The 18,614-nt window shown below is 31.8% G+C and overlaps 1 protein-coding gene and 1 long non-coding RNA gene across 2 annotated transcripts in view; one reads left to right on the top strand and one right to left on the bottom strand.

Moving 5' to 3' along the window:
* The window catches only part of LOC135193355 (uncharacterized), an 85,342-nt gene extending 84,051 nt beyond the window's left edge, over window positions 1–1,291 (bottom strand). The window contains exon 1 of the long non-coding RNA XR_010309175.1: window positions 1,190–1,291. This is a non-coding gene — a long non-coding RNA (uncharacterized LOC135193355). The remainder of the gene's footprint in view (window positions 1–1,189) is intronic.
* Window positions 1–18,614, top strand: part of LOC113395714 (centaurin-gamma-1A) — a 231,151-nt gene that overhangs the window by 138,088 nt on the left and 74,449 nt on the right. The gene's annotated exons all lie outside the window — the stretch shown is intronic.

The raw sequence follows: 18,614 nt of genomic DNA, 5'->3' as shown, positions 1-18,614 counted from the left end.
GTCAAGAAAGATAAACGTCAGATCTGTCAGAAATAATTTAATGAAACATACGTAATAAATTTCTTTGATCCAATGATAAGATGAAAAATCGTCTCATTGTTTAATATTTCTGGCAAAATGTCCGAGTTATATTTGCGAAGCGAACAATCGAGTTACCTCTTCCAGGGCTGCCATTTGTGAAAATCATCAAAACTGAGACCGCGAATAAATTTGCTAGACATCTGTTTTGACAAATCAAACAATATCTCATTACATTCAAATGTCCGTCTTCAAAGGCTATGACGTCAATCGAGCTTTTATTAGCGGACGGTAGACACTCTCAATATTTTATTACAGGCCTAGTTTAGTTTTTTTTTTAATTTATATACTCATTCGAGTATTTCATATTTCCTCATAGTCATCACCCTTTTCTCATTTATTTGTGATATGTGCGATTAATTTATTTCCGTCGTCATTTTATTAGTTATTTTCGCTGAAGTTTTCTCACTTGTGATCCATCCATCTTCGTTTCAGGTTCACCTTAAGTCCTAAGCGCTCTTCTCGCATCATTACCTTTCAAATTGGATTTAAATAAAATACTGTATTTCAACGTAACAACTATTATTTGACTGTGATAAACCTCATATTGTGCAAGCTGTCAAGGTGCATACCGAACAGCCAGAACAAGGCAGAGTACGATACAAATCTTCAAAATCCCAGTAGTATGGCATCCCTATTCAATCGTGACCCGTAGTAGATTATTGAACCGATCCCCGACGATTTAGAGACAATTCGCTAACATTTCTTACCATCTGGCCCACTGAATAGCGGACGCTATGAATTGCGACGGTTTCTATCGTTATTTACACGGTGTAGTGTATCGTGAACTTTAACATTATATTGTTTGACGCACCTTTAACGTAGCTATATGTTGATTTATTTAATGAATAAATATCTTTATAATATTACTTACATTGAATAAAGTTTTGTGGGATTTTTAAATATCCTTATAAATAGCCTAAAAATTATCGAAATTGTGAGAATATTGTTAAAGCTAGTATTAAATAGAATAGTTAGTTATATTGGACAACATCACATACATTATTCTGATCCCGATGTAAATAGCTAAAGCACTTGGGTTATGGAAAATCAGAAGTAACGACGGTACTACAAACATCCAGACCCAAGACTACACAGAAAACTAATGAACTTTTTCTACATCGACTCGGCCGGGAATCGAACCCAGGACCTCGGAGTGGCGTACTCATGAAAACCGGTGTACACACAACTCGACCACGGAGGTCGTCAAAGTTCATCCGCTTAATATGTCCTGTTTATATTCTATCTGTTGTATCATTTTCTATTTTGTGAAATAGAAAATGATACAACAGATAGAATCTCGTATTGGCACATAATATAACATTTAGCGCTGATTAATGCGTAGTTTCAGTTTCAACCATTACGTGACTGATCCGTTTCCCTGCTGTAAATTTCAATTCAATTCTTAGTTTAATGGCTTTTAGTTGTGCCGACAGGGCACAGATTATTTCGCCAATGTCACGTAGGATGGAGAAGACACGAATGAGATTGATCGGTATGGGTGAGATAACAAACTCAATTAAATTTTAAAGCCAAGTATAGTAGTAGTAATTTCCTTGTTAATCCGTAACCTAGAACAACACAAACATTAAGGGTTAATAATAGGATAAATTACAAATAATTGTTAGTATTCTAAACTATATATAATAAGATATATCACTCAATTGGACTATTCACAACTTAATTTTATTACATTTAATGTATTTACACAAAAAAGAACAAAATGGACTAAACACAAACGTCAACAAACATTCAACATTTATAGGACGAGGAACTTTAGGAGGGAGCTGTAAATTTCTATGATGATCATTTTGATTTGACATTAGGATGTAGTGTTTTGTAATTGTTAATTGCTCACTCTTAACTGTCAAAAAATACAGAAATATCTCGTATCAGAACACTAGAAGAATTACTTTCTGCCATCAATGTGCTAGACAGAAAGACAATGTCTTGCAATAAATTGACGGAAGTAAATAATATTATTTAGAAAAATATGTCATCAACTACCGATTATGTAACAAAATTTTTGACGATAGATTGACTTAAGATCCATAACTAGCCTTCTCGAATTCCAATGACGTTAGACATACCTTTATTCGAACTAGAGTTAGAACAGTGCTATCCTGAAAGAACTTACTTCGCGTCTCACTCTTGAAATATAAAAAAAACTGACTAATTGTAATACGCTACTTTGATTCGTGTAACCTTTGAATGTTATCGTTATTGTAGTCAATGGTGCATAACAGCATTTATGACATTCCTTTTTTGAGGAATCGGGAGGTCACTGTTGGGCTTGTTGATGAGTGATGTCATGACTGACAATGTAGAATGATCTTACTAATACTAAACTTCCCCTATTAGCTGTTATTGTATAAATAACATAGTCATAGTAAAGTAATCAGCCTTATGAGAGCAGGTTTGCAGCTTACTCTACAACGCTGCTTCTATGCTGTTTTGTGGACAACCATGACAGATTCTTATCTGACACGTTCAGGTTTTCTTTTTTGGAGAGTCGAGTACGAGACTACTTATAAATACAAATTGAGCTGAATTCTGAATAACTTCTGAAATATCATCGTTTGAGATTTACGTATTGTAACCACTGCACCATCACGGTTAGTAACATAGTCAGTAAGCAAACAAATCTTGGAATTGAATTTAAATCGATTTATAATTGTTGTTTAAATTTGACACTGCGGATGTAGTTAGGTTTAGGGTGTGTGTTATTATAGTAAGAATAATAATACAATTATTTCCATCTGATAACGACAGCGGGAGGTTGATCGAGTTTTGGGTCATTTTGTTTGGTTTTCACGAGTCCCATATATGGTAATACATTACATACTGATAAAAAACTTTTTTTAATATATGTACCTGATTTTTATGTAGGCGAAAGTTTACGCAATTAAATAGTTCTTACTTAAACACTTTCGACTAACTGTAAAAATTGTAATTAAACGGCATACGTAAAAGTTGATATTTCGTTTAATAGCGCGTCGAATATATATATATATATATATATTTATATTTATATTAAAAGAATGATATCGTTTATAAAGTGTTTGCACAAATAATTATTATAATAAAACCTGTATGTAAAAATAGAGTTTAGATTATTTTTTTCGTAACTATATTTGTTCTACTGTAGCATTTTATCAGAGGGTTCTAAAAAAGCGACACAATAGTTCAGTAGCTATTATAGTGTAATTCCATTCAAAGCCCATTAAAAATGCATTTCGCTAGTGACGTGATGTACGTCAAATACGTTTTCACCTTCTAAGTCTAGTCGCCTTTGTTTCTCGTGACAGTTAAGATAGGGTCATGACCCTTCAGTGTTACAATATTTCTTAAGAACGTTTATCAAATATTATTTAACGTCATAGAGCGTGTTGTAATTGGATTTAAGGCGATAAAAATGATTGTCATTTTTCAAGATTAAATTCTTTATAAGATCAATCGATTACGATTGAATAAGTAGTCTTAAATACATAGTCGATTTGTTTTTATTAAAGTATATTCTATTTTTTTAATTTAGAATTATAAAATTCTACATTTCTAGTTCAATAATTTTCGAACTGTTTCGTTAAACAGTATGTTGAAAATATGTACTTACTTTGTAATTATTCTAACAGGTGATACGTAAATCTCTATTAATAAGAATCACGTAATTGTATCTGTATACAAATAAAAAAAAAAACGGCTTTTATTTAAAGTGTACGAAATTTTTCTCATGATTTAAACAAATCCGACCGTAAGTTTTATTAGCGCTAGAACCGGTTTAACGCGGAAGCTAAGTCTCACGATTCCAGTTTTCTTGTAAAACTGCGCTTTCATACATCTGTCAAGTCCACTAACAAAACCTCGTTATATTTATTATAAAGCTACGTACAGACAGTCGTAGTTAGCGAGTGCAACGCAAACGTTTTAAAATGTATTTTTTTGCGTGCGATGAGAGAATATTTAAACAAGGTAGTCCTGTTAAAATATATCCTTTTATTATAAGATTGAATCTGGGATTAATTGATGTTGTTTTCTCGCCGGTTCTTCTCGGTAGAATCTACATTGCGAACCGGTGGCGGTGGTATCTTACATTTTTACGTTTATTACAATTCTGTAAAGTAACGATTTAAAGTGCTTCTAAAAACTTATTCGAATAAACTATCATTTGTTTTGATCGACAAAATATGTTTGTATATGAAGTGCATGAACTATCTATGTCTGGGAATTGTAATACATATATTACTTGCAGTACATCACTTTTAATAAATTATTATAAATTCTATAGGCAACGCAGCGGTAGTTCAGTTCGTGTAAGCCGCGCCTTAGTTGTCGGTCGTATTAATGTGTCCGTCTCTTGCACTTTTATCCCAGTAGCGACGCTTTGTGTTCGCGTCAAATATCTTTTGCGTTATGCAATCCGACGTTACAAGGGGATTGTGTGAGATTGGAATTGAGCTGTTTTCTGATAAAATATTGTATTATCAATTTTTAAGATGTTTATATTTATTTTTTGAGTTTGTTTTGTATTATACGTTTAAGAAACTGGAGATTTGAGTTGTTTGTACTTAGATTTTGTTTTTGTTTTTGTGACATCTTTCTTTATGAGAACTCGGCTACGTAATAAATCCCTTAAGCTAGTATCATCTTTACTAATAACCTTTGTAAATTTGTAACATAGGTATTGTAAGTATAAAATATTATAAGGATTATCAAGTTAACCTATAAAGGATTTTTGGGGGTAATTAGTAAAAACAATGTTGTTTTTTCTTCTTTTAAATGTCAAATCAATAATGAGGGAATGATAAAAATCAGTATTTATGTAATCAACGTTTGTTATTCACGCTTTATACAGTATAGTGTTAGTGATGTACATATCTTATCGATTTAATATACTTCATTATACATGTTGTTGCTCGCGCTTCGAGTTTGCGCGTTTTCGGGTTTGGTCAAGTATCAAGTATTAAAATGTAGTATGTCCTTCTTGAGCTTCAAGCGCGCTTCATACCAATTTTTATCAAATTCGATTCAGTGGTTTGATCGTGAAAGAGTTACAGACAGACAGAGAAAATCTATACTTATATTGTAAATGCGAGCCAGACTTTCGCATTTATAATATTAGTATAGATTCGCGGTTTAATAGCGATCGATCTTTTATTTGCTCGACGTTTCAGCACAGCTGCATCTGGCGCTGTCACGAGTTGACTAGCTAGCTTGACCTAGCTGAATAAAAAGGTACGATCGCGTTTGAAATTTAAATAGAATATATAAAAAGATCTAGAGTTTAGCGTGCGAATACCTTTAACCTAATTCATATTTATAGCATCCCAACTCGAGCCAGATGAAATGTTTTTGTTTCAAATTCGATGGAGGATCTATTTAAATCGTTAAAATTAAATATATCAAACTGATTCAGCATTAATTTTTTTAGTATGTTGGTAGGTGGCCTGACAAACGGGCCACCTGATGGGAAATGATGCCTATAAACATTGGTACTTTAAGAAATATTAATCATACCTCATATCACCAAAGCGCCACCCATCTTGGGAATAAGATGGTATGACCCTTGTGCCTGTAACACTGGCTCATTCACTCTTCAAACCGGAACACAATAATACGATGTATTGCTGTCGTGTGAAAAAAATATTTCTTATTTATTTTAATAACGTTATGGGGACTTTTCAGTTAAAAGACAAGATTTAAAAACATATGTTTTTTTAATTCATGACAATAAACTAATATGACTAATTATACCTACGATGTGTAACGCAAAACAAGATCTCAGATTCTAACCCAAGAGAATTTTCGTGTCCTTAATTATTATCACCGTCGAAACATCATGAGTCCTTCATATTTATTCACAAATCTGAATTCTCCTCAAAAGAATATGAGACATTAGACCAGCATAAGAACTGGCTGTTACTTCACTTTGCTCTTAAGTTTCACGTATACGTGTAATATATTAAGTGAAGGTTACAGTCTTGAAATTTATTACAGTAATCGCAAAATAGCTCCTTCGATCAGATCAAAAATCCGAGACTACGAAATTATAGATGGCGTGAAATTATGATTTACCTTCGGCATAATGGCGATACGGGTCATAAATCTATTGAACACGGATAGCAGTGTTGGTTGGCTTTTTGATTTGTGTTCGCGATTTACGTTCGTGTTTTATTGAACAACAGCTATACTTCGCCTGTGTGTTATTAACAAATAAGGATATCTTAGAACAAAATAAATAAAAAATATATAGTTCGAAGTTTATGTGTGTTACTGCCTTAAAAATTACATTTAAGGTTTATTTATGTATTCAGTTGCATTACAAAAGAACTAAAACAAACGAGGCAACTTTATTATCTTTGTGTACGTGACAGCTACGCTTGACACTGGCCAAACGTCATTACTTTTTGCTTTTATTTTTTTTATGCGTCCTCAGCTTTGAGAGTCTTTAATAATCATATAAATAATATGAGATTTAAAGCAAAATACCGTTGAATAGCTGAAAAGGCTTATCCGTTCTACACTTTTTTATTATTTGTTCGATCTTTAGTTCCGGGGATTCTCCCATATACACAAACAAACAAATTTTACCTCTTGATAATATTAGTAAGTACGAATGTAGTAAAGTAAAATCAGTGTTCGTGATAATAATATTATTGAGAATATTGACAAGGAAAATGTGTTACAAAGGAAGACTATAATAAATGCTAATATAGTATGAGATGTAGACGCTTAGTGAAAAAATGTTTTAATTTATTTAATTTCATTAGTTCAAATTTAGAAGTGGTAACACTTTAATGAAACACAGTAACAGTTCAATTTAGAAGTGGACATAAGTCTATATTTAGTTTCGACCAAAGGAAACAGAATATTACTAGGTAAAATACACATGTAAACACGATAAAATTTTATATATTTTTATCTATTCATGCATAGTTGTTGGTTTTTTGCTAAAATGCAATAAAACCGTTACTCATAATAAAATGTTATTTAAACTAGAGCAAAGTTATTGTTCTGACAAATCGATTTTCAATCAAATAAATATTGACAATTGAGATTTTTTTCAAAATTCTTCAATAAAAAGTAGATCAAATATTTAAAAAAAAACACAATGTATTTTCGTTTTACATTCACAGTAACATTGATTGATGAAAAAAGTCACGACTAAGACGTCCCACAAAATTTGGGTGTCACCCTTCGCGAATTTCATCCAATGGTGGAGTAAATCACGTCTTTATCTCCGACGCCTGCCTTCCCTTCGCAAGAGTCGCATAAAAAATAGAGCAGTCGAGGGTCGCCCCCTTAATAATTCTTGCAGAATTTCAGATCGTGTTCCCAAACCCAACCGAATTGGTTTAGACATTTTTGTATTTTTTTTTTATTCCTTTTGCAGGAACGGGTCGTGTTATTTTGGTAACATTGGACTTGAATAGCTAATTTGAAAGGGTTTGAAAGGGTTACAGTTGAAATAGAAACCAAAGATACATGGACTTGAAAAATATATACAAATATTTTTGTGACAAATAGCATACAAGACGGATTACGTTTTTATATTATTTATATTAAAATATGTAAGTATAGATTCATAAGAAATTTTTAATATTGTTAAGCTTTCAAGTACCAAAAGTTAAATTATACTAATATTGATAAAATTAGCAGAGTATCTTTATATATAAAATGTACATTGGATATATCTTTATTGCTATAATTTATTGATAATATTTAAAGTAAGTTCACTTAAGATTGGCTAATTGATTAATGATATAAAATAATAATAATTAAAGAAAAAAATTTAAATGTAAGGAATTTATTCGGTCTTATATATTTTTTTTTTATTATCAAGTCTTATATCCTACTCCACGGTATAATCTACTTTGCCAATGTGTGAGTGTATTTATGTCAAAAAACACAAGTCATGCCCTTATAATATTAATTACCGATCTTGACAAATGTTCCAATATAATAAATAGACATAAAAATATAATATATTTCTGTAATGGTTTAAAATACGGGACCTCTGAATCTTCAGCCTATATGATTATAATTTTTTTATAAGTATTACATGTAAGTAGTCATCATCATTCTATAGATATTGGCGTCGTAAGGTATATTATCTATTCTTTACTGGCGAACTCACACTTAAAATACAACAATAGTAAGTATTAATGTTTGTCGGTAAAATATGTAAATAAATAATTAATAATTTATAAGATACAAAAAAACATCAAGTCACCGCATATTATCATAAAAACAAAAGTAGATCAAAGTAAAATTATTCAGTAAAAAAAAATGATAAATAAGTACCATAAAAACACTAAAGTAACTCCTTATTTCTAAGTGTACTTTTAAACTTATGAAATGCGAGCAAAAATAAATTAATATCATTGAATACTTTACCTAAGCTAAAGTAGATGTGATTGGGGAGTCTACTGAAGCCGACGTAGTTTTGAGTTCTTGTGATGTGGCCAACAATTTAACATAGCTTTATACTTTATAATTTATAAAAAAACTCCATCTTCGTACTGTTTTTTTTAAATTTCACACGACTGAAATTTTGGTTCTTCTGATCTTTGGCCCCAAGTGTCGTATCACAAAAGAATACGTCATATTCAATTAGTTCTATTTTGCGAGGTGAATTTTAATGAACTGTGACGTGTTGTTTACGTTATCTACTGTATATATTGTTACTTATTTGCATAGTGGTAAGGTTCATATTGTCTGTAATGATAATTATGTTGTTCTTTAGACTGAATGCGTTTTCGCTTCGACACGTCAAAATAGTTGTCTTAATGTACTGTTCAACTATAGTCCGTAATGTAACGGAATTAAGTGGTAAATTTAGTTGTGTGTTTACAGATGTATCTGCGTTTCTTTTGTGTGGGATTAGCTTTTAAATACGTTTTAATTGGGCTCCTGTTGTGAGTACCTCTTGAGTTTTTTCGCCAATTGTGGTTTTAATGGCTCGAATCTTCATTCATTACTTGATATAATTACTGAGCATTTTTTAAGTACTTTAAAGACTATTTATAAATAATGTAAACTAGAAATAACTGATAATATCAATCATAATAAAATAAACCAATAATAATAAAGCAACTCGATCTGAACCAACGGATGTCTCTTACTAACCTTAAGGATTTGTTTTAAGTGGACTGAATATAAGTATATTGTAAGTGCCTTAACTAGCTATCAGTATGGTTTTGAGCAACTATATCGTAGTCTACCCGTATAGTGGCGGGATACTTATAAATTAGGAACGGCTTACTCGAGGAGAGATGGTTATAGGCAGGCAATCTGCCTCAACATCTGTCAAATCCTCATTTTTCAAATGTTATAAAAGGCACTGGTGGTGTATCATGATTACAAGACCTTCGCTCTGTGAAAAATAATATAATTGCAAGGGAATCACATATTGTACGGAGTATTTTTTAATATATGTATATATTATGTCCAGAAAATATTAAGTGTTACGATTTTTATATAACTGTCCTCTTTTAATATAACTTTTATTATTTATTTATTTAATAAAACTGTTGATCATTTTGCTTTCTGAATTTTTTAGTTTTCAAAGAATTTCTGAGCGATCTTTTTTTATAAAAAAAATAAAAGGGTCTGTTCAATAAATAATAAGTACTCTTACCCTACGTGTCAGCGGTACGACGAAAATCATTTATCAGAATTTCGCAACTCATATAACAAATGTTAAATGAAACGACGTAAATGGAGCAAATATTTGATGCCAAGTACGCTGGCATATTGGACGTAATGTTGCAACTTTAAACGTCATTAATACTGCTTGTATTCGTAGTTTCCTATGAACGTCACGTCGCCGTTACGTGTCGTTAGAGACATGAGATTTAGGTAAGAATGCATTAAGAAATATTGTAATCGTGTCACTAGGAAAGGAAGCAATTTTGTAACGTTCAATGGGCCGTTTATTCGAGGTGGTTTAGTGGCTAGCTTATGCGGCTACAGGGTTTGAGTTTCGAAGTTCAAATCTTGGGTGGGTCTCATAAAACGTGTTTGAGTTTGGAACTTGTTGAATGCATGAAATCCTTATTGGTCCTTCGCCTCGAATGTTTCCGGTCGTGTCGTATTCGTGACACCGGACTATAATAGTGAGGAAATAGAGCGCATTACATATTTGGGCACTAATACTTTCTGCGTTGTTGGCTCGATGCCCTTAAGAAAGACCAATGTTCAAACAACATAAGCAAAATGGGAAATGTCGTATAAAGAGACTTAAATCGTAAATATTGCATCAAAATGCGATGCAAACCAATAATATTTTCCAATATCGCAAATCGCATCTAAAGAAATTTTAATTTAAAAAAAATGTAATAAATCAATGATTGCTTTCGTTCTATCTTCAACCGTCTACGTTTCGCAACAAAGCTCAATTTTATTTAAATTAATAACGATAATCAATTTAAATACATCGATCAAAATTAATAGAACTCCTTTATATTGTATACAGTTAAACACAAGTTAATTAGATATGATGATAAAAAAAAATGTAACTGAGTCGAACACTCTGTATCTTTTCATTTTGCTACGCACTTCTCGCTCCCCAGCGTTAACCATCCACGTGTACAGAGACGGTTTCTTCACACACCGATTATTTTTCCAGAGTCCATCGATTTTCCACCCCTAGAGCAGGGGTTAATATAAACTACTCAGTGGTTAAATAAATCTTTCCACTTTATAGTTTGTTTACTGTCTGATCTTTCCCTGCTCAAGTTTCCTTTAGGTTCTGGAAAATAAACTACATTTTAATCAAGTCTGATTATCCGTTTTAACTTTATTCTGAACGGTCAGTGTTGGTTCGTTTAGTTTGCGACATCTTGACAGTGTAGGAGAGTGGTTGATATTAGTCGTACTAACAATATTGAAAACCTATTACAACCAGAGGAGGAGTAATTGCAATATGAAAATTAAACTGACGCGATATAATTGGACGAAATTATCTATTATGTGAATTACGGATTCGCGATAAAATTGCCTTTTGTATTCGGAAATTAATTTTGAAAGTAAATTAATTTTATAATAAAGTAGTTAAGTGGAATAACATGGTATCTGTAGTTCTATACTAATATTATAAACGCGAAAGCAACTCGGTCTGTTACCCTTTCACGGCAAAACGACTGCACGAGATTTTATAAAATTTGTTATACTTACTTGACGACACAGATTTTCGCATTTGTTATATTCGTTTAGATACAACAAGCTACTTATCTAAAGCATGTCGTCTTTGTTGCAGTCTGAATCAGGAAACGGTTGTACCGCATATTAATGAAAGTCACAGGTTCTAATCAGATACAATAAGATTAGCATTAAACTTACATTTTGTTATATATTTGTTACTATTAATCTATTAATTCCAGATGAAAACATACTACCTTCTTAATATAAATAACTACTGAATGTTTACAACAAAATAATAAAAACCGAAACAGTGGAGCTATTCAGTAAGAACAAAGTCGACAATCAAAACAGTACACGATCGTGAAATGTCAAAAGAGTGATATGCATATTATAGATTATCAACATTAAATCGGTATTCCACATTTCACGAGTGACACACCAAGTGAGTTCTCACATAACAGCACTGTTGTTCCATGATTTTAATAGTAATTAAATGTCATATCCATGCGGTGCATTGGACTTGTCAGTACAAGAGGGTGTGTCATATCCCTGAAACAAGATACGTTTATCCAGTCAGATATGAATCACGAGATGGTGCCGATAATACATGTGCAAGTCTACTTCATGACACGTCACTTGCAGTCAGAACCGCCCGTTTATATTTGCCTGTATTATGTTTTAATGGCTGGCGTCAGGGGAGCATCCTTTTCTATCGGATGTTTAAGACTGGAGTCATTGTTACACGACCAATTTATATAGTAACGAAAACAGATAAACCCTATCGTTGGTTTGTCTAATATGTTGTGTCGTTGATATTTAAAAGGCGTATTTAATTTAAAAAGAGGCAAGCATTATTTTTTTAACAGGTTTTTTTTGGTTTTTTTGGACAGGTTTAAAGTGATAAATAGGATCGATTGGATTACTAAGTCGGATACAGATTTTATTACACATCTATAAGAAGATGTGAAGGACTACTGAGTCGTGTCCAGCTTTTTGTAGGGTATTTATTACTCATCACATATAATAACGCCAAAAACCAGTATTGCTTTGTTCCGGTTTGAAGGGTGAGTGAGCCAGTGTAACTACAGGCACAAGGAAGATCTTAGTTCCCAAGTTTGGTGGCACATTATCGATCTAAGGAATGGTTAATATTTCTTCCAGTGCTATTGTCTTTGGATTATGGTGACCACTTACCATCAGGCGACCCATGTGCTCGTCAATCTACATATATTACATCATTAAAAAAAAGATAGTGATTGAATTTTACCGTAAAATATGTGGTTTTTACTAAACTCGTATGAACTAAACTAGAATTTCGTCCTAGTATTAAATAACAAGCTGCGTTTTTTGTATCTGTAAGTACTCAGGATTTAGTCATTCTGACATCTGACTACCTCATTATTCGAGTCTCCGATAAATAAATACATACACTCACTAGCTACTGAAACCCCACGAATTTCATTTCGAATAAATCGCAATTAAATTGTTGTTTTTTTTTTAATTTTTTCATAGTTTGAACTTTATTATTTAAATGAAATGGATTTGCAATTTAAAAAAAATATATATAAATGAATATAAATATAGATAAAATAAATCGGTAAAGTAAAATAGAAAATATTCTTGATAAGTATAAATAAATTCTCGTTCAAGGGTTTGATGTCGTCTGTATTTGAAGTGGGATTGTGATTTTTCTAAGTAATTCTAGCTGGGGTGGTATAATGAGAGGGTGGAAAGCCACGTGCAGAGGGAGGCAATCAGAAGCAAGTTTCTTTACAATTTCGAGGGTTGACCCTCACTGGGTGCATATAATGACTCCATTAGACGTGTTATATGGATTTGATGATATTGGTGGAATTCAGAAATTTTCATTTTCGTTTTCCTTTAATTTCGAACTTAAGTCGTAGCAACTATTTGCATCTATTATCTGTGCATTAGAAATGTTATATTAAACAGAAAGTGCTTTATATTTAAAAACTTTAGTTGTAGTTAGACTTTCTGATAATATTTTAGGTAATTTAAAAAATGGATTGAAGTACGTTTATACTTAAAATAACAGTGACAACCATTTAATGTTACTGCTGGCTAAATATTGACCTAATTAAAAAGGTGCTAAGATTTTATAATAAAGATTGTAAGTATGTAAGTTAGATACATACATATACTGTTGAACTGTAATGGATCTCGTACCAGCTGGTCTGGGACTGGGTCGCTTTAGTTCGGTATTTTCTATACGTGTTATTAAGGGGTATTAAATAGGAGCAGTTTTAATTGATATTTGTAAAAATAACAGAAACAATTCGTTTTATACACACTGCGAATTTCAGTATTATTGTTCAATTGATTTCTTTTGGTTTCTCAGAAACGGAAAAAATAGAATATTTATATTTTAGATAAAATAAGTAACAAATGACTATCGTATACCAAGTTATTCGCACTGTGGTAGTCCAATCGATCTTCCCAAAAGTACGTAAAAATCGGAGCCGTTGCATTATACGTGAATGAACTTTATTGAAGAGCATCCTCTGTTACTTTACCCGATAAAATTCAAACGCTTCCCCACTGAAAAAGCAATTAATACAATTTAAATTAACTTGGAAATGATTATTATTACAAAGATTAGTAATTCGAAATTACAATTGAATAAATGGACGATTTTCGTGCGTGTGTTTGATCAGTACAGTATCTACATTTATTCAGATGTTATGAATCACCTGCAAAACTAAAATTGTTTAATACTAGCCTGATCGTGGCTTTGCCCGCGTTTGAAAGGGAAGGGGAGGGAGGGAGGCATGAGTCTGGTCGTTCGTTAGATTTCATACGATATTATTTGAGTCTCCACAGATCAGCTGATGCGTTAAATATCCAACGACAATCGTTATCCTAAGAATCAATAAAACAAACTAATCTGACTAAACCGCAATATGTATAATAAACCGATCGATCATAATTTTACATCGAATGAACAATTTCGTGGCCAGCGCCCTTGTCACCTAGCGTGACTCTTTTCGCCCGAATGCATAAACTATTTTATATTGAATACATTCAAGAATAGACCTTATCTATATAAGAATAAAATCTTTATGTAATATATAAGTTACGATTTCATGACCAGATGTCAAACCGTTTCGGCTAAGTAATTCGCCGTTGTCGAACCCTCATTTAAGTGCAATTGTTTTAAATATCGTTATAGATTAGGTATTGTTACGCTAACTGATTCTGAAGTTCGTATACTATACGTTTAAGTAGTAATACGGCTTTTTAATTTGGTAGAACTTGCTGCTATAAAGATATGACAGTTGACGTATGAAATATCGTTAATTGATATTTTAGTAACTGACTGTAATGTCATAATACTAATCTAAGGCGTCGTCTTCTTTATAGAAGGTTTGCAGTTTAATCATCACGTTGAAAATGATTACCGCGCTGCTCCAGACGCTCCAATGCGTGCTCTGTCTAAACCGAGATGAATATAACACAAAAACTTAAGTTCATAAAAATCAGTCTCAGTCATCGTTTCTAACCATTGGGTCAATAATAATAAAATAAAAAAAATCACCATATACAGTATTTATATATATTATTTATTATGGACTATTTATATATTATTTTAAATTGAAAAAAAAATGTCAGTGTGGGCCACGTCTTCCAAGAAGACGACAAGGTCGAAGTCCAGCGAAGATCTGCTGATGTTCAGTAAAAATATAAAATAACGCCACAATTTATAAAAATAAAATGTAAAAAAAGGCACGGGCAACTGTGAGCCCGTGGATGTTGTAAAGTAAATAAAAAAAAAATGGGTCACCTCGACTATATAATATCAAATTACAAAACCACGTAATATGTCGAGTTCCTCTTTGGCTTTCAATGAATATAACTTATGAATCTTCTGATCATATGAATAAAATAAATAATCGATATTTACTACGCACACAGACTTACTCGCTTCGATATACACACACACACAGGCACAAACAAAGGTTTTCAAAACAATCTACAAACACATTACACTAATTGTATTTCTTGAAAACCTTCTCTGCAATTTAATTTCGCTCGTCAGCGGGTCGTTAATAATCATTCACATAGTACTTTAATATTTTACCCGTCTGTCTGTCCAACAATAGCATTGCGGAGAAAGTCTAGCGTCTATAATTGCTATTTACAAACCGACTTTAAAAGAAGGAGGTGACATAATATTTTCTGCGCGTATGTTTTTTTTTTTTGTATTTTTCGACAATCGCAGGTTAGAATTGGCTGATTTCAATATATTACGTAATGATTTTATTATATTACGATAGTTCCTTAGTAAGTCACGTGTATTTCTCATTGACGTAGAGCATGGCGTTATTCAGAAAATTGGAATAAAATTGGTTTTGATTGTCATCATATATTGCGTGTAAATATTTTTATTTCTCAGTAACGTGACAATTAATTTATTTTATTATTCAATTCAAACTGCCTCATATTGCTTGCTGATTATTATAAAATATTATATTATTGAATATATTCTGTATTTTTATTCTAATTGCATAATATAGTAATAAAATGTTACAATAGCTTTGTTCTAGTCAAGTTTGCCTGGAACAGATCGCTATAGCGATAAACCAGTTATTGCAACCTACTTGCTTAAAACCTCCTGCGCTAATGATGATATTTTTTGCATAATAAACAATAAATATAAAAAAGAAAACACATCGATTTTGTCACAAGATAGTTTAATATTATAAAGAATCATTTTTGAATTAAAAATACGAATAGAGGTATTATAAAAATTTTAGTTAATTTTTGGTAGGTCAAATAGTAGGACGTTATTACAAATTTCATGTAAATATTCCCGTGAAACGCTGTATATTTTTATATATTTTGTGCCTATGCAAAAACATAATGAAAAATAAATCTGACAGGTTATTTGATATTAAACAATATTAAAATCAATAGATATAATTGTGAATATTATTTTAGTAAATTAGTAAATATTAAGTTTCTTGCCGGGGTTGCTCTCAGTTGAATATAAATATTTTTTGTAATCTGTTCGGGTACTCGAGCCGGTGATAACATACTCATATAATATGTTATACAATAGAGTACCCTTCGTTGAGAACAAAATACATGTAACCTAAAAAATGTACCTAGAGGCACATTTACTGCGATCATAAAAACACGATAAAGGACTCGATAACCCACTCGGAAGAAGTTAAAACCATAAAGAATATTAATCGAATTAAATAACGATAATCGATATAACGCTCGAATGATTTCTCGTATTCATAAATTAACTAAATAATCGATCCTATCGGAAGCATTAGAACGTGTCTAATATTGGGAAGACGGATGAAAAGAAGGTCGTAAATACTATCGGTTTTGGCTCGTAAAGAAATCGGGCCCCGACAATTGTCAAGTATTATGACGGTATATTTATGGCGACCGGAGCGTGTTAGGGTGATGAGATATTCTTGTATTGCAAAAACTTCCTATGCTATGGGAATGGAATAAATTTTGTTTAATTCTTAGATACATTTCTGTATTTCTTCCTTCATTATTCAAGACTGTTTCGATTTTGATTTAAGTTTATGCTCGCTGTGTCTGCATATTGATTGAGTGATAGTTAATTATATACAGATTTCTTAGTATATTACTTCACTTTCTCTTAGTCGCTAACCTTTATATATTTCGGGATAAATCTGTACTGTTACCATGTCAAAATTTTTTATTCATAAATTTATTTTTATATGATGTGTGCATTGAGATACAGTTGAAATTAGTTCTTAGACGTTTTCAATCTTGTATGTGAACGTCAAGCGGGTGTTTGATTAAATAGTGATATCTCTTTCTGGTAAAAAATATAATTATTAGAATGAAGAAGAAATAACATATTCATAGCTAAACACCTTCAACTATATAGGCAAACATATATTATTACTAGTTATCGCCCGCGGATTCGCTCTCGTTTTAGGGGTTGGTTGTCATGTGTTAGCCTATGTCCTGTCTTGGAGTTTGATTCATACCAAATTTCTGACAGAGTTGCTTCCACATTTATTATATTAGTATAGGAGATATATAGATAGTCTCGATTGCTGGGATTAAAAATGGTTCGTAATACATATATACATACAATATTTAACATAAAACAAAAAAAATACAGACGTTTTATTTTCTTCCTGGTAGCGCCCGAGAATAATTTTCTCGTCTCATGTTTGATTTGCAATGATCTAAATTTAATATAGTATGACTGTACAGTGACGTCAAATCTTACATATATTTTATTTCTTGGTATCTGTATTATAAATAACCTTTATTTTAGTAACGATTCCAGCATAATTTGGTATTCGTTTTAAGGGAGATGAAATGATGTACATTGATTTGACATGTAATGTAAAGCTCACTACCCAGCTGGTGCAGTGGCTAGATTATAAAGCAGCAGATTAAGAGGTCCAGGTTTCAAACCTATGGGTCGAGCCATCAAATGTTATTGGATCTTTTCTTCGAGAAATTATTCAGCAGGAGCTCGGATTCTGAAAATTGACAATGTTACTCCTTTTGAACTTGCGACTAAATTCTTTCCGGTCGAGTCAATGGGATTATGACTCTGAAGGAATAAAGATTAATATACTTATGACTTTTTTAAATATTATACATATGTATGTATGGCGATTGGAATACGGCGACTCAATCTCGACCCGAAGATTCTCTTCCTTGATAAGTATAAAACCATCATGAACAAAACCTCTTTGATGCTGCTGGTATTATCGAAAATAACACGTTTTATTATCAACATTCACAAGTACTTATGTGCACATTAACTCGCATTATACGGTTTGTTTTAATCAAATTGGACTTTTAGGTTTACGACTTTGCATTTTAACACACATTTCACCATTTTATTACACGAAAAGTAAAAGAGAGTTTGTGTCTGTTTCAAATTTCGAATTTGCTACAGTTATTCACAATGAAATCGCCAAATGTATTTCAAGAGATATTCAGTTATTATTCAAATTCTTATCTTCGAAAGTTATTATTTTGGCTCACAAATAACGCCTATCAGAATGCTAAATGTATACTCTCTGTATGTGGTTATTATTATATATCGCGAAAACATGAAAATAGGTCGTAGCCTTTATGCCAAGGTGAGGTGAGTGGGGCGATTTATAAAAACAGAACGTTATCGAGTTTTTACTTACGTGAAATATTAGATGTAGTAACTACGTGTATTAATATTAGCATCAATGCAGTTTTTCACTTTATTTAACAAACACTCCTTCCACTTTACTAATTTGATGTGCTGATATTATTAATTGTATCGTAAAATGCAAAAGCTATTATCTACCTACCTTTATAATATATTAATTCAAAATTTTATATGAAAGATTAGTCGATCTTAAGAATGTCTTAGGTTAGTT

The sequence above is a fragment of the Vanessa tameamea genome, chromosome 7 (genome assembly GCF_037043105.1).
Source record: "Vanessa tameamea isolate UH-Manoa-2023 chromosome 7, ilVanTame1 primary haplotype, whole genome shotgun sequence".
Classification (NCBI taxonomy): Eukaryota; Metazoa; Arthropoda; class Insecta; order Lepidoptera; family Nymphalidae; genus Vanessa; species Vanessa tameamea.
This window is presented reverse-complemented; position numbering and strand designations above follow the sequence as displayed.